General features: G+C 46.9%; 1 protein-coding gene across 15 annotated transcripts in view; it reads right to left on the bottom strand.

The window, feature by feature from the left end:
* The window catches only part of SGMS1 (sphingomyelin synthase 1), a 268,293-nt gene that overhangs the window by 83,763 nt on the left and 161,374 nt on the right, over nt 1-23,156 (bottom strand). For 12 of the 15 annotated variants that reach the window (XM_035008582.1, XM_035008588.1, XM_035008580.1 and 9 more), the window contains one exon: nt 21,871-21,951. The exons of 1 other annotated variant lie outside the window; for it this stretch is intronic. The gene's annotated coding sequence lies outside the window, so the exon portion shown is untranslated. Of the gene's footprint in view, nt 1-8,902; nt 8,922-9,089; nt 9,167-21,870; nt 21,952-23,156 lie in introns of those variants that run through there. 2 more of the 15 variants (XM_035008595.1, XM_035008597.1) reach the window with 2 other exon arrangements.

Genomic DNA, 23,156 nt, shown 5'->3' with positions numbered 1-23,156 from the left:
AAGGCGTTCAGAGTCCACGTCCAGAGAAACCGAGTTAATGCCACTTGCCCAGTGATATGTGAAAAGGTGCTTGACTGTGCATGCCCCGAAGGAGGGTGGCATTAGGAGTTTACCCTACACTTAAGAGGTGCTCAGCTCACAGACACGGAGCTGTGTCAGTCTTGAGCCTGTTGGCCCACAGACCCGGCCCTTCCTGTCCCCGACTGCTGGCTTCAACCCCAGGGAAGGGCCGTGGGGCAGCTGACCAATGGGAGGCACAAAGAATGGAGAAGCTGCCAGGAGCACGTCTCGCCTCCCTCTCCGTGGACCCCTCTGGATCTCCTCTGTGGCTTCAGCCCGGGTCCGCCCCTGAGCGCCAATCGCAGGCCCCCCCATCGGTTCCTCCAGCCCAAGGCCACAAGGACCCGATGCTGTGTGACCCCCAGGCTTCTTCCGTGTGCTGCTAGCCTCCGCTGGGGAAGCCACTTCACCGAACTCCCTCTATTTGCAGACTTCAAGCCCTGACCAACCGGTTACCCTGCACCTCCCTCCCCCTGCCCCCCGCTGGCTAATGATTCTCTGGCTGCTCTCTACTACAATCCCAACTTTAAAATGGAAGAAACCTCAGATTTTCAGTAACATACCTTCATTTGGCCTAAAAGAGTCAACCTTCAGCCCTGGAAATGTTCTGGTTTACACAGAATTCCTTGAAAGCAGATCCAATGCCTTCCTACCTATTTTCTTTAAGGCTGCCTTATCTTCCCGGGAATCAGATGATGGAAATGTTCTGGGTCTGCTCTGCCCAACACGGGAGCCACGAGGCTTGCACTTGAATGCAATGAGTGCAAGTAAGAAACAGAATTTTTCATTTTATTTCACTTTCATCTAATGTAAGTGTCCACATGTGGCCAGCGGCTAGGGTACAGGGCAGCCCGGTGCAGCCCGTCGTCATCCCCACTGCGGGGAAGGACTGGTGTTGCTGGTTTTGTGTGCTTTGGGTGGCAGGTGGAGAGAGAAGCAAAGCAAAAGCATGAGCCCCTTGAACTGATTCTATTCCCAGTTTAAAAATACAGCAACTCCCGGCCCCCCGACCCCACCCACACGGACCCACAATTCGCTCAGATAATTTGGTTAACACATTTTCAGAGACGAAAGCTCCCTGGAACACAGTGGCAGCAGAAGAAGGAAGTCTGGAGGACATGGGGCCGCTGAGGAGAGGCCTGGAGTAGAACACAGGGCCAGGGAGGGGAGGAGCTCTCCGTGCAGAGGGAGAAGGGGAGATTTCTTGCTGTTTTCCGTGTTCCCTAACCCAGTGGGCAGAAGGCCTGCCGCTTCCCTGGGGCAGTGCCCCAGCCCTGCTCCCTTCCCAGGAGGAGTCCCTGCAGTCTTCCTGGGATGAGGTGGTTTTCCTAAGACATTCTTCTGGCCCTCCTAGCATTGGGGACACTGTAAAAGTGTGAAAGGCAGTCCCCTCAGTCTGGACTGGTGATGACTAGTCTCTGGGCTGGACATGTTGAATTTCCACATCTCTGCCTTTGACAGGGACATGATCAAAGTAAACGACAGCAGGCTCCTGACTCTCCTGACAATTTTGCTCCTGGACGTAAAGGCTAAGGATTTAAGGTGGCGACTGTCCCAGGACTGGTATTTCTCCCACATATGTGCAACAGTACAAACACCAATTACTGTCAGCAACAGTTAATTGCGGGAAAAGTTTCAGTACATCGGTGTGAATATACGAATATTAAAAGGACAGTCTTATACGAATACATTTTAAAAGTACCACAACTTCCGGAACCCAAATGCCCAAAAGACTGGGGCATATTATCTCGATAGCCAAATAAAAGTAGACTTCTTTTATTCTAAACTTTATTTACTTTTATCTATTTAAAATTTGTAAGAATCTTAGCAACGCAAAACCACAGTGGAAACAGTTCAGTGAAATTCTGGCTAAGAGCTGCTTTGACTGGGGACTTCTCCAGGGGTCTGGTAATCTGTGCAATTTAAACAAGAAACACAGGATATGCTAAGCAGCAGAGTAGGAATGAGTTCGTTTACATTGTAACCATAACAGCGGACTCTGGTTTGCTTTCCTCATGCTCACATGAGTCACTCCCACACCAGAACACCACATTTCCAGCATGAATAAGCACTCAGTTATGCTCATTTCTCTTCTCTACATTTTCTAAGAAGCAAAGGAAAGTACTAGCCTTACGACGATCATCACACTCTTATGTTACCAGTCACAGAGAAAAGGGCACTCAGGGTGAAGACAAGTGCCACTGGGAAGGAAGCTGGTGCTTCCAGCCCACTGTCACCTGGCGGGGGCTCGCCAGTCTGGCCCCTTAACCTTGCGATTCATAAATAAGTTGATCAGATGATCAGGAGGCGGGACCTGCCAACCACGCTCATGGGGACATTAAAATAAAAATGCCAATTTAACACCTTGCTGTGGGAAATGTGATCCATCACATTAGACTGGATGCTGGAATCTGCCGATCACAATTCACAAGGGGCCCAGAGAGCAATCACAAGAACGCACAGCGGGCATGGGACAGAGATATGCGGTGTCCCTGCGTGGTCCGATACCACACGGTGAGGTCGGGCTGGGCTCCGCGGTGTTCAGTGTCTAGGGCAAGGCAGAGTCAGGTTTGGAACCCAAAGGTCTGATCTCAAAAGCTCACAGATGGCCCCAGCCCAGGGACAGGGTTCCCCCGAGAGACCGGAGCTGGCGTCTTCTAGAAGCAGGGCACCCTCCCCGAAGACAGGCCAGGCTGGCCCTGCCAACTCACTCTCCCGCCCCGGTTACACGCTCCACATCTGCAAACTCATCTCCAAACGCCCTTTCCCACTAAGGACTACCTGAACCAAGTGCTAATTCTGCCCGAGGAGCCAGGAGTCTCTGCACTGCCTCGGTCCCTCCGGGAAGGGGGAGGGACCTCTTTTAAAAGGGACAAACTATACCCACAAGGAATATTTATTAGCACATCAAAGAATTCATGAAACACCAAGTTTAAACTCTTCAAACTAAAAACACAAGCTCACAGACACGGGTAATGAGGTATACTGTCCCATTCTACTGTGACATTTTAAATTTCCTTCTGTGTCTAAAATGCGTTTGGGCCTTTCAGCGGGACTCTACTTTCAAAATGCAAAGAAATCTACCTTAACATCTGTTGACTCAGCACAAGTCTAGAACTTGGGATTTTGGTAGCAAACGGTGCAGAACTCCACTGGGTGGATGCCCGGGGGCCTTGCAAATACACACAGTCTTCAAGCACCTTCAACACCCAGGTAGCAGTTCGTGGAATTTCTAGCTTCATCCACATCGGGGAAAGCAAAGTGATGGGGCTGAGCCCAGAGGGGAGAAATCACCTAATCGGGCTTCAAGAACTATGCTCACTGGGACCACCTAAATTGTAATTGGTCTATCATCTCTTTTGTCTGCTAGTAACCTGACGTCTGGCTTGGCTCGATTATCAAACTCTTGCCTTCTGAGCCCACAGAGCTCTGCAACTCCGTGTACCCAGTTCAGGATTCTCTGTTAGAACCACCGAGTGTTCGTCAGTCCTGCTTTAAACCCAGCGACCCTGGGGCAGCGTGAGACCAGGAGAGTCCAGAACATCGCTTTCTATTTCTGTACAATCGGGAGGGTTAAAGTAAGCCTGAAGGTTGGCTTCAGGAAGGCCTCCAAGCACCGCATGAAGGGTTGGTCTGTGTGACAAAGTTCACAGAATGGGTTTTGATGCCTAAGTCATTCTGAGTCCACCCAGACTGTGGCTACAGTGGTCTACGGGGCGGGGGTCTCTCCACTGCTCCAGCAGGACGGCTTTCCAGATACCCAGAGAGAGACAAGCTGCTGGAGGTGGCACACTGACACCTGCCCCACGTGAGGGTCACGTCCCGTGTGCTAGATTTCAACAAGTCCGTCCAATTGCAGCAGGGAACCGGAGCGAGATAATGAAATTTCTTTAAAAATTCACAAACTAACTTCAATCCTCCAACCTGATGAAGAGCCTCTTTCTAAGCCAGGGAGCTTTCCACGACTGCGCCGAAGACAAACAGGGCTGCAGAAAGCTCTCCCTTACAAAGGAGATGGCAGGTGCGTTGTACCCACAGTGGGCAAGGTGGCGATCTTTCCACCCAAGGCTCATCTCAAAAATCACCCTGCAGTCAAATGCATGAACTGTCAGCTGATCTCATGGATATGCCACGGGCTGCCACGATGGCAGGAGAACAGTGGGACTCGTGGATGGCCTCCAGACTCCCAGTTCCATGGCCGGTCCACCTGTGGGGGTGGCAGGAAGACCGATCACATGAAACGTCTGCTTCATCTTTGGTGGGGAGGCTGAGTGGGGACAGGAAGTCAGTAAGAGTGCAAAGGTGACACACGTGTGTATACGTGGCTGGGTGTGTGGCTTGTATCTTAAGGCACTAGACAATATATTAAGAAAGCATCAAGCATGTCAAGAGTAGGATGAAGAAATGGAGTTGACTGCACTGCTTAAGAGAAACGTTCCAAATGTTTACGGTGGAGCAATTCACAAACACAGAACCGATCCTCTTGGCTAGTTCCAGCCCCGTGTGCGGTAGAGGACTCTAGCTCCTTCCCCGCAGGGCCGCAGCGAACACTGCCAAAGACGGAACCTCTCCGAACTTCTGGCCACAGGAACCCTTCTAGGTTTTTATCTTTTAACTATTAGAAATCCACTTTCTTTATTCGTCCTCTTTCCAAGTCATCCATTTTAACAAGCAGAGGCTAATCCCACTGCCAAAAAAACCCAAAAGTGAATGTGAAAAACAATGGCTCACTCCTGTGCCTAAGAACTGTGCCGAGAGCTTTCCAAAGGTGCCCTGTTGATTCCTGCAACTCTTATGAAACAGGGACTGGGTTCTCCCAGATACAGAAACTTGCCCCAAATCACAAAGCAGGTTAAATCAGTGCAGCTGAGAAGCAAGCAAGGCTTCTCTAACTCTCTCGAAGCACCGCGCTATCTTCCTCCAGGGAACAGGGCAAATGTCATCTTACTGGGCTGCTGCTGATAAAACGTCTACGCTGCGTGCATCTGCACACTCCAGAACACATTAATTCTCAAAGGCCCTTTCGTAAACCTACTTCTAAAGCGACTCTGGGATATTGCTAAAGCAAAGAGGGGTATTCACATTTCACACATAGAAACCCATGAATGAGGTTCCTCAACCTTAGTGCCACTGACATGTGGATGGGACAATTCGAGTTGAGGGGCCTGTCCTACACACGGCAGCAGGCTGGCGGTACCCCTGGCCTCACCGCCCGTCCGGCACCCCATGAGAACCACTGAGTTTAGCTAAGTGCCTAAGATCACATCACTGGTTCAAGATTATACCCATAGGAAGAAAGAGCTCCTCTAAATCCTCGTTTGACGGAGACTTCTAGGACACCAAGCTACAGCTCCTGAAGAGAAAGCACTTGTTAGACCAGATAAAATGTGCCAGACTGAGAATGTGACGAGCTCTACCCCAACTGGGCAGGAGGCAAGTCCCATTCCCCCAGCTGTCACACGAGGCTGGACATCCCCAGGGTTGTCAACCTCTGTTCAAAGTTTCTAGACCGTCGCCCAAACCGGAGTACCCTGCTCTGGGCCCACACCGACACACAAACTGAGAAATGTACACAGCATTGCCCAAAGTAGGACGAGCACGAGCATCAACAGAAGACCCACATCCAACATCCAACAAGCACAATTTACCACCGGGCTCAGTTGTTTAAGCACTTCACATGGATTATCAATCTAATTTAATCCTTCAACATCAACAACCCTACGAAAGAGGTAGTATTATCCACATTTTATGAATGAAGAGACTGGAGACAGAGAGCCCTCAAACAACCTGCCCAAGGTCAGGCCACAGTCCCTGTTTTGTTTTGTTTTTTTTAAGATTTTATTTATTTGAGAGAGCGAGCAGGAATGGGGGGAGGGGCTGAGGGACAAGCAGACTCCCCAGTGAGCACCGAGACCATGACCTGAGCCCAAGATGCACTTAACCGCCTGAGCCACCCAGGCTCCCCCAGAGTCCCTGTTCTTAACCATTACCTCCAGTGCCCCAGAGAACTGAGGGGCTGTCGCCTCCCTGGTGCTGAACAGTCCACCTCTACTTAGTGAAAGACCTTTTCCTCCAGCTGTATCAACTGCCCCCACTGTTGGCACCTAGCTCGGTCTGACATCACCCTACTGGCCATCCCTCCTGGGGATGGCAAAACGCAAACCCACTTATATCTATACTGCTGTCCAATCTACACATGTCCACCTCGAGTAAAGAACATGTAGCACTTTGTTAAACGTCCGGCTGAAGCAGGCCTGTCAGCATGCATGATAAAGTTGATGTACCTGTCCAGTAACTACCAAGAAAGAAATAAGGCCAGATGGAGAGGAGTGATGCTGGACATGGGTCATCACCCTTCTCTCTAAATCTGTCCCCATCCACCTTTTCAAAAATGTCATTTACAATTCTGCTAGATACCAACATAAGCCCTGAATACCAAGTTTCCAGAATTTACCATGTCCCCAGTTTTGAAAAATCAAGCTGCCTGGCATACTTCCTCCTTTCCACGATTTTCACAAGATTACCCCCCAAGTGGTTTTATCATCACACCGGCATGTGCTTTCAACATCCTCAAGAACTCAAGTCACTTAACGCAGCTAGGACTCAGAGAGCTCTGGAGGAGCCGCGGCATCCTTAGCCTGCTTTACAAAGGGGGTGGGTGTTCTGTGTCAAATAGATGGCGACAGTGATGAGGTGGGGGTGGGAGCGACACCTGGCTCTGGGGTCTGGCACAGATGCCGTAGCTCACGGCCTTCCAAGACAAGTGACACTGTTCTCTTTCTCAGAAGCCGGCCCAGCAGATGCACCCTCGCCGTAGCGGCTGCCCCTGGCGAGACACACTAACGAGAAGAGTTCCAGCACTCACACAGTGTGCCGTTCGTGACCTCACCATTCTTAGCAAACAGGTTCAACACTAACCTAAGTGCCAAAAAACAACTTAAAAGCATTTTGGGTAGCAGAGAAAATACTGCCGGTGCGCACTCACAGATAGTGACTCTAGACTGCCGCGGCCCCAGCTGCTTACCGCCTGGGCTGCACCTGGTGTGTGAGGGGCACGAAGAATATGCAAGTCCAGAACTAAAAGGGCTTCAGGGGAAAAAAAGGAGAACAAAGTCAGCCCAAGTCTCTATTGGTGAGGCCGCCATGTGTGTTAACAGGCTCGTCAAGAACAGGGCTTGCTTAGTTAATATTTGAAAACCAGGAGCTCCCAGAGTAAATGCACCATTCCTTGAACTTTGATATTTTGGCACTGGGGCAACGAGGAGCTTTTAAAATCTCACCAAAAAAAATCTGCTTTGAACGAAGAAACTCCTCTGGATTATCTTGCGCAGAAAAATTAACGCTATGTTAGAAGCAACTGGAGCTGCATGGGAAAAATTACAAATCTTAAATGCTACCTTCCGGTGTAATTATATAACCTTGCCAAAGCTGCTTCTTAAACTATAAAACAAAGACAGTAATACCGCTCTCTCTCAGCATCATTGTACAAATTAAACGAGGTAGTGGGTGCAAAGCATCTCGCTGCCTGATAATAAGCAGGTCCTTAAATGTTCAGCTCTGTCACAAGACTAGGTAAAAGTCAAATCAAAAATCTAAATTTAATCACCCCTTTAGATTTTAGACATCTTAGAGATTTAACGAAGTATCTTCCCCTTCTCACCATCTGAGGGGGCGCTTTTCCAACTACCCCAGCGGACTTCAACATCACAGGCTGTTTCTCAAAAGAACTGGGATCCCCATCTCACACAGAGGCACTTGAGGCAAACTCAGAGCAGCTGAGCTGATCAAGCCTATGAACTTGGAAAGAGTGCTACTAGGAGCTCAACGTGTAACACATTAAAAATTCTACCCAATACTTAGTACATTTAGAAGGGATTTCTTTCTAGAGAAGTTTCCTTCATAGACTGAAAATGTCAGCTGCAAAGAACTTTACTCTTTAGTCTCTATCTTCACAAATGAAGTATAAGGATACCATTCATAACTTCGTAATTCATGGTGGTAACTTCATAATGCAATTTACAATTTTCCTGTCATCCTTTATGCTACCAGCATGTCTTCAGCCTGCCTTTCCAGTACAGCCAGTGTTTCTGATGGTGATACATGTCTGTTGCACTGTGTCCATCCTTAGTCAAACAGAATAATCACAAGATTCTGCTTCTCCTGTCCCTACACCTCCCTGTCCTCTTGCAAAAAACAAACAAACAAAAAACCATACAAATCTCTATGCGCTTGCTGAGTAGCTTCTTACATAGGAAGATTTTTTTAAAAAGATCCACGACGTTATTTCTATGTCAATTTTAAAGTGGCAAGGCAACCGGATTAAGAATGGAATGGAACTGGAGCTCAGGTCTCCCTATTCTTGCCCTTCTCTTGGGTGTAACTTCACAAGGGCACAGAGCAAACACAAACGGGGAAGGGAGAGCAAGTCCCATGCATTCTTATCAGGGTATTTATTTCCACAAATTCCACTGGAGCAACTACTGGCCACACTAAATAGAGAGCATAGCTGTGGAGTAAACATGCTCATTCCAAAAACACGAGGCGCACGTGCCTCCTTCTGGCCCCAGCACAGATCTCACTCACAGCAGCTCCCCGCCAGCCCAAGGAGTCAGCTCAAGGACCTCTGCGCCCCCCACCCCCCACCCCCCGACAGGGACTGGAGTCTGAGAGAGAACTTCCCCCAAAACTTAGTAACCTAACTGTAAATGCAATCCCACTCCCTCGAAAGCCTCCACTGGGCCTGTCCGGTAACCCCAGAGCGAAACCACCCCCTGCTCCTTGGTTCTCCGAAGCACCCCCACCACATTCGGGGCCTTCGCGGCCGCCCCCCCCCCCGAACCACCGTTTCAGCAAGGGCACGGCGAGAGTCCTCGCGCACTCGGCGACAGGGCGGCGTGGCCCGGCCGTGGCGCGGGGACCCGCGTTCCCGGGACAGCGCTGCAAGGCAGACAGGCCGGCGAGCGCGGGGCTGCAGCGCGCACCCCCGCGGGCGCCCCGGCCGGCCACCGGCCCAGAGCGCGCTCACTTACGTCTCTCCTCCCCCGAGGCAGTCGCGGCGGACGGACTTCCCGGGGCGCCGAGTGAGCGCGCGGCTCCGGCCGGGGGCGGGGCGGCGGGGCGGCGGGGGGGCGCCCCGTTCCCGCGCCTCTCCCGCGGCCTGGCCGGCCGACGTGCACGGACACTCACACCCTCGCAGGGGCCGGGCGGGCAGCAGGCGCGCCGGCTCCGACCCCGGGGGCTCCGGCGGGCAGGCCGCGGGTGTGGCCGGGCAGCATTCGGTTTTTCGGAATGCAGGGTGTGGCCCTCTAACACAGCGAAAAAGAAATGAGTCAGCCCGTGCGATCCTAACCAATAAGCGTGTTCACTGTGGGCTAAGGCGGAACTCTCCTGCCTTGATTTGTATCAGCCTTTAAAAAAGAAGTTGTTTTGGTTTTTTTCCCAACTTCAGCCTTTAGCAACTTCCAAGAAAATGGTAGATGGCTCTTCAAAAACTCTTTCAAAACAAGAATTAAGCTTGTCATGACATACTGGATCCATGGATGTAGGTTAATTTCTGTTGCTTTAAGAAAAAGCTCCTGAGTTAGGCATTCTGGATGTCCTGAGCATGGGATCTGGCATCACGGCAGATTCAGATCTGACCTCTGACACCGAATGACCTTGGGCAAGTTAATTATCTGCAATGAGGGAGGTTTGATAAAATGCCCACCTGACAGCTTGTGGGACAGCGTATATGTAGTAATACGCACAAAGCATTGGGCACAGTGCTTGCCATACAGCGGACACTCAGTGCTGTCTTATCCAAGTTCTAAATCAATCTCCAAAACTAGGGAAAACTAGGCTATTTTTTAAAATTCTTTAAAAAGAATTTTTTTTAAAAATTCTTTTCAGTGTTAAAATATCCAAATAACTTTAGAGCTGGAATAGTACCTTGGTGTTGTGTGGTCTGAATCCTTTATTTAAGTGGTAAAATAATAATAATAATAATAAAACTTTTGGTTTACGATTCGTGGATTTGGTGTTCTTAACAATAGGAATTTTACTACCAAAAAAAAGGCTTAAAATTGAAACGATTTCATTCATGCCACAGTAAACCAACTTTTAAAAAAGTAAGAGTGATTTTGCAAATACTCATTCCATCTGGGTTACTGTGCCCTAAACATTATGGAATAAAAATATTTAAAGGAAACTTTAGGTAACTGGGAATTGGCAAATCACATAAGACTCCAGAACCGCTAGGTTCTTAACTGCTAGTTAAGAAATGAGTTGATGGCTAGTGGGGGTAAAGTTTTAGCAGAGGAAGAATTTTTTTTTTTTTTTTAAGTTACAAATTAAACCTTCTTGGCTTTGGAGACAATCTCCCGAATTTAACGAATTTAACTTCCTCGTATTTTTTTAGAACCAATCATTCATTCTATAGGCCAAAAATTCTTCAAAATATTCATTAGCCAAAGATCAGATCTAAAGTGAGATCAAAGGCCCCTTCTAAAATGGGATTTTCTCCAAGCCAGCATGGAAGAGTGGAAAGAGCACTGCACCAGGAGTCCCTAATCCCAGCTGTGCCCACAAGTGACCAGGAGCACGGCTCTAAGTCATCCACTTCATCTCTCTGAAGGGCTCCATGAGTTCTTCCACCCGAAAGACCAACTTATGGTCAAAAGGGGCAGGCACGGGGCGCCTGGGTGGCTCAGTTGTTAAGTGTCTGCCTTCGGCTCGGGTCATGATCCCAAGGTCCTGGGATCGAGCCCCGCATCGGGCTCCCTGCCCCACAGGAAGCCTGCTTCTCCCTCTCCCACTCCCCCTGCTTGTGTTCCCTCTCTCGCTGTGTCTCTCTCTGTCAAATAAATAAAATCTTAAAAAAAAAAAAAAAAAAAAAGGGCAGGCACAAGCTAAGCCTATAACCTCCTATTTATCCTTAGCAACAGGCATAAATTGGCCCATAGTCTAGTTGATGGAGCTGAAAAATCTCTCTTTGACTTTCACATAAAGGTAATCTCATCATCCTAGAAGCTTTGAGTTAAATTCTAGAGTCATCTGAGTGCTCTCTCTCTCTTTCTCATTCACTATCAACAGGTATGATGATAGCCTCCTACTGTGTCCCCCGTATCTGTACCATTCTTCCCATTCCTGGTTCAGACATTCATTCCCCCATGCCAGGTCACCAAGGCTGAGTGTCCCCCGACTGCTCTTCCAGCTGCCAGATCCCCTCCCTCTGTGCTCCCAGGGTATCATCACCATCACAGGATAAACGTGAAAGCCCAGCCACCATGTCATAAACCTTCCCTCTATCAATTAAACAGCTGTGGTTTTATAGTAGAGATCAAAAGGAAAACATTTGCTTCATAGGCAAGTTTCCTCAAACATTCATGCAAATATATATGTATTTTTAAGCACAGTGATTTTCTATTTACAAAATTACTATAACCAGTTATACTGGCCAAACTGATAATATGTTGGCTGTTACACCAAGAATAGCAGCTCTTTTATATGGGAAGGCTGTATATATAAAACTGATATGTATGCAGGCAACTCAGGAAACTTAACACCTGCAGCCTGAAAAATGCAACTGTCTGCGTGGGCAGGCGTATGCAGATACAACGAGATACAAACGTGAAAGAGAAAGGGCAAGGTAGCCATCCAGAAAAGAGAGAGATGACTTACTTTGTTTCTATTGCCTAGGACCCAATCAAGCTTAAAATTCACGGAATGGGTGCTCTGTCCAGGAAGGAGGGTTTCATACATGTCTATCTGCATTCATTAACTCAAAGCAGTTGAAAGATGTTTACAATAATCCTTATTATGCTTCCAAAATAAGGACAAAGTTGCCAATGTTGCTAAAACGTACTGTTTCTAGGATGTCTTTTTTGCCTACAGTACAAAAACTATCAGTAGTAGAGACTATGGGTGTATAGTTCACAAAAAGTGACAATTAGCCCATGGGCCCAATGCCATGATATTCATTCAGACACCCGCCTCCACCTTTCCAACCCCCACTGTCCACCTTAAAAACTCTCCGTCAAATAAGGCAACTGGTCTATTTGTTCCCCTAAAGCAGGAGGCACAGTACACCTCCACATGGAGGCCCACATCACACCCCTTGGCTGTAGACCGACTCACTCTTCACACTAGTGGTGACCTTCCAGACCTTTCCTTTTTCTGGAACCCCCCCCCCCCCCCGCCCCGCCACTCACTCAAGCCTTGGAGAGCTCTCCTTTCCTCCAAATGCCTACAGACCTTATTCTTCATACCTCCATCTCAAAACTGACACAACCTTAGCATCTTCCTTCAATTCGCGATCCCCCCCCGACCCTTCTCTCTGGCCAGATGATAAAAGTCCATCTGAGGAAGAGACTGTGTCTCAAAGGCTTTGTATCCGCTCCCCCCTCTCAGGACACAGCCAATTCTGAATACAGTCATGTTGATATAACTGATGCTTCGGTTCAGTAACAGCCACAAAGGAGAAAGGAAAACTTCCCTTCCAACTGCTGACACATCAAGAAGAAGCAAATATTATAGCTGTTCAAACCAGTTGGCACGCAGAACTCAAGCGGCAGATGTGTTTCTTTGCTCTCTCTGACATGTTCCAACATTACAGAACGCAACTACTGAGAGAGCAAATCGGATACTTCCTAAAGGGAAGTAGAGTTTACAAAAGAGTGTCATCACATAAAATCTCTATTCCTCCAACACTAACCCACTGAAGAAAACAGAGGCGTTTTATCTTCCCCCTTCTAGTAAGGCACACATAAACACACATTTGGCAACCTGGTCAAAGTACCAATTCCTCCTTAAAGGTCTCCCCTCAGTGTACATGGGAGAACCACGAACATCTACTGTTTACCTACTAGTGCTCCTGTTAACGGTAGCACAAGGCGGTTCTTCAAGGCAACTTGTAACTATGAGCACCATCCGATGTATTTGTTTATATGGTTTAAAATCAAACATCATAAGATATTTGCCTTAGAGCAAACTCCTATCAAGAGTCATTCTCTCTCTTTTTTTAAGTTTTAATTTTAATCACCCAGTGTTCATCAAGACAAGTGCACTCCTTCATCCCCATCACCTGTGTCCCCCATCCCCCCACCTCCCCTCTGGTGACTATCAGTGTGTTCTAAGAGTCATTCTCTCTCTCTCTCACTCACTCTCTCTCTCACACACACACACACACAGTTACTAGTATCCTTTGATTAGTGCTAATCTAATACGTTTCTGCTTTTATGAGGTAGGAATAAACACTACCATTGTTCTCAAAAAGCTATGTCATAAACCAGCTGCCCTACTATGTAATTATATTTATTATAATTGCCATTACAAAGACACAACTTTTTATATATGCGAAGTCGAAACAGATGAATTAGTCACCATTCTCTAGCTTGTGGGTAACAGAAGTGACACTTGAGGCATCCCCAGTAAAAGCAAGGTGGGCACGTGATGGACTGAGCACTGGGAATTATGTAAGACTCATGAATCACCGACCTCTACCCCTGAAACCAATAATACACTATATGTTAAGTAACTGAATTTAAACTTGAAAATATATAAATTTTTAAAAATTAAAAAAGATAAATAAGAGCAAGGTGGAATGTGTTGACTCTACATAACCCAGCAACAGGAAAAGCCATAGGGGCAACTGGATTTTAGGACCAACTCAACATGAACCCCACCAGGACCAGATGGCACCTCTGCTTCTATAGATTGGTTCCATTCTCCCTTCCTGAAATCTGTCTTCTTCCACTTAACTCCCAGCTCTGCCACCGAGAGGGACTATTCCACAGCTGTAATTGTAGAGAGTCTCAGGGAAAACTCACCCTGGTCCCACGCGGGGCCATGCGCCCACCCAGTGGTCAAGGTCTCCTGTTTGGCCAGTCTACACTAGAACTACCTAGTTGGATTGGTGGGAAGAACAGCAAGGTCTCCAGAAGGTGAGTTTACCTCCCCAAAGTAGAAAGGAAGGCTCATTTGCCTGAAAAACACTACTGCCCGTCAAGAAATTCCATTTTATGTCCGAGCAAAAGGTTATCTAAACAGCCCTCAGCCTGGTAATAAATTACATTCTAAAAGTTCACTTCTAAAGTCTGAAGTCAATGAACTCTCATGCAGCACTTGAAACGCATCTCATGAGAGACAAAACATAGACACTGGCTTCTCTGGCCAGCCTTTAAAAGCCTATTTAACTTATGATTGGTCTCAAGTATAATGTTAATAGTTTTTCTAACACTCTGCTCAAACCTCATTCTTAACATTGCTCCTATAGGAAAATGTACTGGAAATTCCACCTAGAACGAGCAAAAGACATGCTCAATTTAATTCATTTACTGAGGATCTAGTCACGACAGTGCCTTCTGCTGCACACACGTTAGTTCCTGTTTAATGTGTACACAACACAGCAAGGTGGGTGTTAACAGCTGTACAGAGCCCACTGTTAACTGGGAGTCAAGAAGGTTCTGAGCCCAAGGTCAAATGAGCCCAAGGTCAACTGCTAAGACGGGTAGAGCCAGCTTCAAAGCCGTGTACGTTTGATCCCGAAATGGGGCTATTATGTCTGGTCCCCAAAGCTACCAGGCAGGCATGGGCTTACAGCTGAGGGGACAGGGCTGGTGTTTCAGACTCTGTGTAAGTAAACACTGAGATTTTCCTGCAAAACAGGGAAGGGATTACTGGCCAGTCACTGTCAATAACCAGACATTAACTTTCTATAGCTTTCCTTTTTTTTTTTTTTAAGATTTTATTTAGGGCGCCTGGGTGGCTCAGTCGTTGAGCGTCTGCCTTTGGCTCGGGTCATGATCCCGGGGTCCTGGGATCGAGTCCCGCATCGGGCTCCCTGCTCGGCGGGAGGCCTGCTTCTCCCTCTCCCATTCCCCCTGCTTGTGTTACTGCTATCGCTGTCTCTCTCTCTGTCAAAATAAATGGATAAAATCTAAAAAAAAAAAAAAAAAAAAATTTTATTTATTTATTTGAGACAGAAAGAGCATGAGCAGGGGGAGGGGCAGAGGGAGAAGCAGACTCCCCGCTGAGCAGGGAGCCCGACGCGGGACTCGATCCCAGGACCCCGGGATCACGACCTGAGCTGAAGGCAGACGTTTAACCGACTGCGCCACCCAGGTGCCCCTCTATATCCTTCCTAACAGAGGACACTTCTCTGTGGTAGAACAAGAGAAAATATTTCTCTGATCAGATCGTCGTGATCCCGGGGTCCTGGGATCGAGTCCCACGTCGGGCTCCCTGCTCAGCGGGGAGTCTGCTTCTCCCTCTGCCCTTCCCCCTGCTCATGCTCTTTCTGTCTCAAATAAATAAATAAAATCTTAAAAAAAAAAAAAGGAAGGCTATAGAAAGTTAATGTCTGGCTATTGACAGTGACTGGCCAGTAAAAAAAAAAAACCTTTTTGGTTATATAGTATTTAATACATACAAGAGAATATATTTAATGTATCTGTCAGGAAAAATAATATTAAAATCAACAATCATGAACCTGCCACCCAACTATAAGAGCAGACCTTACTGATACACCAGGGCAGTTCCCTGAGTGTTCCTTCCTGTCTGACTAGGGCTGTACCCCTTTCTTTCTGTGCTTGTTGGACAGAAAAGGGTGAAAGCCCTTGGGTCCAAAATGGGACTTGAATAATAAATGAGCCATGTGCCTTTTGAAATCAAAGTGGAGAGGTGGTCAAAAGTAGCAAGACAGAAAATCGCTGAATGACTGAGTAGCTAAGTCGTGCACTGTCTTAGCTCAGAAACTACTCGTCAGACTAGTCAACTCTCTGAGCTTTTGGTTCCACGCCATGGTCCAAAGCCAGGACGAGTCACTAGGAAACATGAAATCAAGTCAGAGCCCCTGAACACCCGTCAGCTTATTAGACACAGGATCTGAAATATGACAGGTCAACTCCAAATTATTCCAAATTGGGGTACGGTATATTATTGAGCCCACACAGAGCCTTCTCACATCAGATACCATAAAGCGAAAACGCAAAGGAGCACTCTGACAACAATGACCTCCACTTCATACATCACGGAAAAAAAGAACAAATAACTTGGGGGGGTGAGATCAATGAAAACAGTCAAGAATTTACGAAGAGTTTAATTTTGTTGTAATAACATGTTAGGCAATTTATTCTGCGAGGGAAAAATTTTAGATACGTCACCTGTCAAGTTGAACAGTTTACGACACACGTCAAAAGAAAAGACATATACACTAATCTAGTGGATGAGTAGGTACAAACGGTTTCACTACGAGATGGGAATAAGAAAATCTAACATTTAGCACAAACTAGACAGTGTGGTAAACACGGGCTGAGGAGACGGGGAGATGAGCTTGAGGGACGCAGGGCAATGCCACTCCAAGGGCATCATAAGGACGGCACACGACAGAGGGGGCTCACCTCCCAGAGCACAGCCCACCCGTGACCATGTGACACAGGTCTGTGTGTCCCCCCTGTGTGCCCCGTTCCATAGCTGCTGGATATACGGCACCCAGGCACGCCGAGCTCGAAGAGTCCTGAGCCTGGGCGCAGGGCTTGGATTATTTGAAACCTCTAGACGTCCGGACCTTGACCTGGGACATGTTCTACGAGTATGTGAAGAAACAAAACGAAGTGGGACGTGTGGGTGGCTCAGCTGGTTAAGCATCTGCCTTGGGCTCAGGTCATGATCCCGGGGTGCTGCGGTATCGAAGAGAACCAACATTTTGGAGGCCAACAACAGAGAAAGGACTTATTATTCCTGGTTCCTGTTTGGTTCCTTGGAGGTGAGCTGTGGCTGGTTTGCATGTATTCTTCACGGGGACTAGAGAAGGAGCACTCCTGACTGGGACATGCGGTCTCATGGCAGGGACAAGAGAGACTAGGCCGACCGAGGCCTGATGTAAAGCTTCTGCTGGGAAATGGCATATGTCGTCGCCATTCACATTGTTTTGGCCAAAGTAAGTCCTATGGCCAAGAAAGCCACTGGGGCCAACCCTCACTGGGGTGGGAAAGTGTAATTCTCCCACAGAGATGGAGGGTGGGTAGGAAGGAACAGGTGTTTTGACAACAGTGTGATCTACCACAAAGGGGAGAGAAAATGGCTGAGGAAGTGTTTTCTTCCCTGCAGTGATGATGAAAGAAGCCATCCCAGGACAGAAAGCAGTTCCTCCGCGTCACCTTCCAGGTCTTACGATGGCCTCACGACCCTCCCAGCGAAGTCCCCAGACCTATCCAAGGCCCTAGCAGCCCCTGAACTCCAACTCCAAGTCTGGTGTCGCCTCCCCAAAGCCAGCCTGGGAGGCCTCCGTTTCACTTGCAAAATGGAGATAATCCTGCACTCTTCCTGAGGAAGTTTTTGAGAAATTAGGTAAAACAATGCATTTAAAACATACGAGCACATCAAAGCCCCCTTAGGAAACAGAAGACAGTATTATTATTAAATTATGATACTTGTCTCCTAATCCATATCTTTCCCAAACTGTCTTTACATTTTATTCACAGTGTGTTTATAAGTGTATAAAATATATAAATAAATGATGTTTCCTTTACTTTTCAAAACCACAGTCTCCTCTAATCTTACAGTCTTTTCTATACATACATACTCTCTTCCTGACTTCCATTAATTATTCACTCCCCAATTTGTTGGTTTCTTAAGGCTCTCAAGAAGTTCTGGAAAGCAGAACTATTAATTATCTATTATTTATAACTAATATCTAGTTATCTATTATCTATAACAATTAATTAATTACTTCTTCCCCAGACAAGGGAACTTAAGGAAAACTGAAGATACTCAGAAACTTCATTTGAACTAGGCTACGGATTCCAGTCTGCCTCCCAACTGAGAATGAATAAAGGGCTTGGCATGGGAGAGCCCCATCTTCCACCTACAGCCCCAATTAGTGCTACTTCTCTTTTCTTAACATTCTGCTCAACTACAATTCACCCTTTCCCCAGACTGACATCTTCCTTTCCCACCTCTGCCTCTTTGCTCACACTCTTTCTTCTAGCTAGAATGTGCCCTCAGCACTGCCCCAACTCTGCTCAAAGATCCTGCCCATAGAACTGGGGAGGTGCACCACAATGCATGCACAAAGATGTTCACCATAGTGTGCTTTCTGGAAGGAGAAGTTGAGAACAACCAAAATGCCCACTCTGGGGACCTGGTTCAATACATTACAGACCACAGAACACGTGAAATGCTGTGTAACAGTAACAAATGGGATGTCGCTGTGTATTCATCAACGTGGCATGGTTTCAGTATACTGTCAATCAAATCAAATCAATCAAAACAATATTTATAACAAATAATCCATTTTAGGAAGAAAAAAAGTACATATCTCATCCAGGGTTAGAAGAGTATGGCAGAATACAAACAAACAAACAAAAAAAACCCAAACAAGGTTAATAATGGTATCTCTAGGTAGTGATAATATTGATGAATTTACATTTTTAAAGTTCTTTCCAATTAGCATGGATGACTTTTATAATTTTTAAAATAGGTATTTTAATAAAAGGCATTAATCATTAAATACCCACTACAAACATCATCTGCTCCTGAAAGTCTCTTTGACCTCACCACTCCTGCCACACAGGTAATTTCTCTCTCCTGGTGGTTTCCAGAATATTTACTACATCTCTTATGACATCAACCACATCTGTTTTGAAATCACGGCTTTCTATGTTCGGGCCTGATCAGTTCCTAATGTGGAATGAGCCTGTCTTATTTGTACTAGAATTTACCCTCGTAACCCACGACTCACACTTCTGAGTTGCTGATGGCACACCATTCATGGCTCTAACATTTGCACGTCTGAGGACCAGACACCTGACAACTCTCTGACCAAACACTTGTCTACACTGGGGATGTCCAGAAATAGCAGCAGGTGCCTCCTAGGGAGAGAAATCATAAATCAGAATATTTTATGTGTGGTGAGGTTGTTCTGTTGCTTATTTCTCCCAAGTCTGCTTTCACTGTGACCAAAGACACCCTTATTCATCTTGATTGAGACACGGGTCAATATTTCTTAATCCAGAGGTAAGTGTCTCAGATTTCCATCCATCCACTTCAGCGTGAAAGGGACAAGAATTGTTTTTGCAATAATCCAAGTCCGTCCTTGACTCTGTAGGAACTATAAATATCTATTGTTTTAGGAGGAAATAAGGGAAATAAATGTCTTAAGATTATGTAAGCCTGCTTCAGGGAATCGACACAAAGGAACGTTTTGAAATATCGAAGGCATTTTTTTTTTTTTAGGTTCAATAAAGAATGTGTTTTGAGAGCGAGGTGGGTGAGATTTAAAATAAAAGCAACCACCACAATCTTAGCTGTTACTTAGCAATTTCAGGCTCCAATTGTTCCCTTGGAAAGGGCAAGCCAGCATGCAGAGGAAACACTGGGCCATCTGACCCAGCGTCCGTTCTGCCCTCCATTTCACTCCCCAGGATTTTCATCAAGCCAGCATGAACGTGAAACCACCCAGGTATTGTCCTGTTTTGTTTCTCTCTCTCTCTCTGGAGACAAGTCACGTCCATTAAAACTTAATTTCTGAACAAAAGCAAAGCTACATGCTACAGTGGGTGGTCCCCGGAGTGTCCCCACCCGAGGACGCAAGTTCAGGGAGCACAGTGAAGTGACAGCAGAAACTCGGAAGGGCGTGAGGCCAGGGGGACCGCGGCAGCCACCGAGCCGGGTTAACACGCCTACGAAAAGAGGCTGATGCTCCAGACTGGCCGCAGGGCCTCTCCTCAGTTCCAGAAGCCAGGTGAGCATGGCCATGTGAGCTACGGGGCACAGACTCAAAAGCAGACCTTGCTTTGACCAACGCAACCAAACTCGCACCCCCAGGGCCGAGACGGATAATGGAAGAACTGTGGCTTAGAGATGCCTTTGCCACAGGGAACCTGCAGCCAGCGCTGTCCTACCAGCCCCCGGGGCAGGCTGTCAGACTCTCGGGGCTTCCGGCAAGCCCGTTCCACAGAGCCATCGTTCAAAGTGACATCACAGAAACATATGACTGACATAAATCAGACTAAAAACAAAAGTAATAAATGCGCAAACTCACCACTTCCTATTTTATTATGGTTTAGGCTCTTGGTGTTCCTTGCACTACCGTCTGTGTTGGGGGGGCGGGGGCTGGTATTAAAGGGTGTGCCTGCCCAGCACTTCTCAGCTCAGCTTGCACTCAACTTGCTGGTGGTGGGAAATCAGCCACGCAGGGAGTGTTTACACCACAGAAGCCAGTAAGCACTATAACCCAGTCCTCCCTCCGTCTTCCCTCCAGTTCTCCTTCCATCCCCCCTCCCATCCCTCTCCATCCTCCCTCTGGTCGTCCCTCCTGTCCCCGCTCCTGTCCCCCCTTCCCAGCCGGCCAACTCTTTAACATTTGTCTGCACATCAATGCCCACAATATTGACCCCCCATGGCCTGACAGAAGCTAAGGAGGTGGAGCTGGTCAGTCTGAGTCAAATATGGGCTTGTAAACTGTACATCATGATATAAATAAAAGGAAGGAAAGCAACTACAGGTGACCCACAAGCCACACTGGGCTGGGGGCACCCACCTCCCACGCAGTCAAAAATCTGCATGTAACTTTGGACTCTGCAGAGACTTAACTACTGATCACCTACTGTTGACTGAAGCCTTACTGATGACGTCAAGAGTCGATGAACACAGATATCGTATGCTCTACGTATGATATACTGTATTTTTACAACAAGGTAAGCTGGAGAAAATGTTACAGAGGAAATCCCAAGGAAGAGAAAATACATTTAAAGTACCGCAAAATATAAAAATCCATGTACAAGTGGACCTGGGTGTTCAAACCCAGGCTGCGGAAGGATCAGCTGTACTTCTATTGTGGACCCATAAGGCACCAGTCAGAGCAGAGTACTACCCACAGTCTTTCCTCTCATGAGAGGGATGATCGAGTCCACTATACAGAGGTTGAGAGGCTGAGTAACTACTGTAAAAGCACGAAGGCCTACAGCAAATAAATAAATAAATAAATAGAAAAAATAGGGGCGCCTGGCTGGCTCAGTTGTTAGGCGTCTGCCTTCGTCTCAGGTCGTGATCCCAGGGTCCTGGGATCGAGCCCCACATCGGGCTCCCTGCTCAGCGGGAAGCCTGCTTCTCCCTCTCCCACTCCCCCTGCTTGTGTTCCCTCTATCCCTGTCTCTCTCTCTGTCAAATAAATAAATAAAATCTTTAAAAAAAAAAATAGAAAAAAATAAATAAAAGCACAAAGGCAAGTGTCAGGTTGGGGAATGTTTGACGCAGAAATATACAATCTCTTCACTCAGCAACCCCATGTCCTAACACTGTCAACATCATAATGAAACCAGAAGCAACCACATTTAACTGTCAGATCATCAGCAACCAGTAGTGGCCTCCAAAGTGTAAAAAATGAGGTAGATACTCAAAGAGGGATGGGGGAGGGAGCAGACAAAGAGCTCAATTTTATTCATATTCACCAAGTTTATTCACATGGACTTTCCAAAATATGTGCACCCAAGGTCGGTAAGCCATGGTGCTCACTGAACCAATGGGAACAAGAATGTCTGTATTTGAGAAGGGCTATTCCAAAGTTAAAATAAAAGGAATCCTCCTTTAATCCATTAAATACTTACACTCTGTCAGCCCAAATGCTACACCCAACTAAAAAGGACACATCTACCGAGATAATTGCGCAAATGTTAGCATCGAATTTTTGAAGTGTTGGAATATTTATTTTTTAAACATTTTCTCCCTCAGACTTTTAAGCTGTTTGACTGAGCTACTCTTTTACCATGGTTTCTTGGAGAATGTTCACTGGTAATTGAAAGAGTTCCAAAGGGCTAAGAAAATCTCACTTACTGATTATTTAAAACAATTCTTGTCATCTTGGCTTCCTAGAAGTTACCAGCTTCTCCCATTGCTCCAGCACATTTCCATCACCTGCCATGAGGAAAAGGGGTCTGATTAGTCACAGGGCTCAGACAGACCATTTCTGGATTTCTACATTCGTCTTTTCCTTTCTTCAAACCAAAACAGAGAGAAAAATAGTCATCCCTTCCTTTCCCTTCAAAATCAAAAAGGAAGGACAGAGTAACAACAGAGAGCACCCTAAGAGAGAAAAAGATTTCAAGAGCAGTGTTTCAACAGCTGGGATTTGGGGTGGAGAGTCCTCCTTCCCACCCCCCCCCCACCCCCCGCCGCAATGCCCTGCCTTATGTTTTTGGGAAAAGATTTTAGTCTGTTTCCTGAGAGGAGGCAATATCAGACTAAGCCAGTTTTCTCTCCCCTGCCCCAGCCCCTCCTTAAACTCTTCTGGAAGGTGAGTGACAGATTTGCCTGGCAGTGTGCAAGGAAGCACTGACTAAGGGCTCAGCCATGCTGAGCGCTGAGCGGGGCAGCCTGGGGCTCCCTGCAGCTCTCCACAAGGCCAGCTGATACCGGAGGTCTAGGAGGCTGCTGGACTCAAACACATTTTAGTTTCAGAGATGCTTGTGAGGTCTCCAGTCCTGCTTTACCAGTAATTAAGTGACCATCCATGTTGGTCCCCATTTGATCCTTGCTCTTTTTCCCACGTTGTTTAAAACTTACAGAACGGGAAAGATCAATCATTAGGGAACCCAAACCACCAACATCAACAGAAGGACACCACACAGACAAAACTTGGTTCAAAGTCCTACCACTCACTAGCCACGCAACCTTGGCGAAGTCCATTCATCTCTTCCCAGCCTCAATTTCTACTTTTCTGAAAGAGGACTGGATGCTCCCCACTATACTGTGTGGTTCAGAGGATTAAATAAGCTGAAAGATAAAATCTGCCGAGTCAAGCATGCTTTGATCCAACAAGGGTATTATCCCAGAACCAGGGACACCCATGCTCAATGATCAGACTTGCTAACTTATCCATATGTCCAGCTTGAATACTGGAGATTCATATAATTCATGGAGTAATGTTATGTGCCCAGCAAAGGGCCTTCCTTGTTCCAAGAGCAAGGCATTCTGAACCATGCTTTACTTGTGTTTTTTAATTTCATAACATTTTAGGGTCCACAACCTAGTGACAAGAAGTTCTGCTTTCTTTCCCTTCACAGAAGAACCCCAAATGAAAACACCCCACTTCCACCAGGTACAATGCAACTATTGCTCAT

Source organism: Mirounga leonina, unplaced genomic scaffold (genome assembly GCF_011800145.1).
Source record: "Mirounga leonina isolate KUSES-001 unplaced genomic scaffold, KU_Mleo_1.0 Mir_152, whole genome shotgun sequence".
NCBI lineage: Eukaryota > Metazoa > Chordata > Mammalia > Carnivora > Phocidae > Mirounga > Mirounga leonina.
The sequence above is the reverse complement of the archived record's forward strand: the minus strand, read 5'-3'. Positions and strand labels throughout refer to the sequence as shown.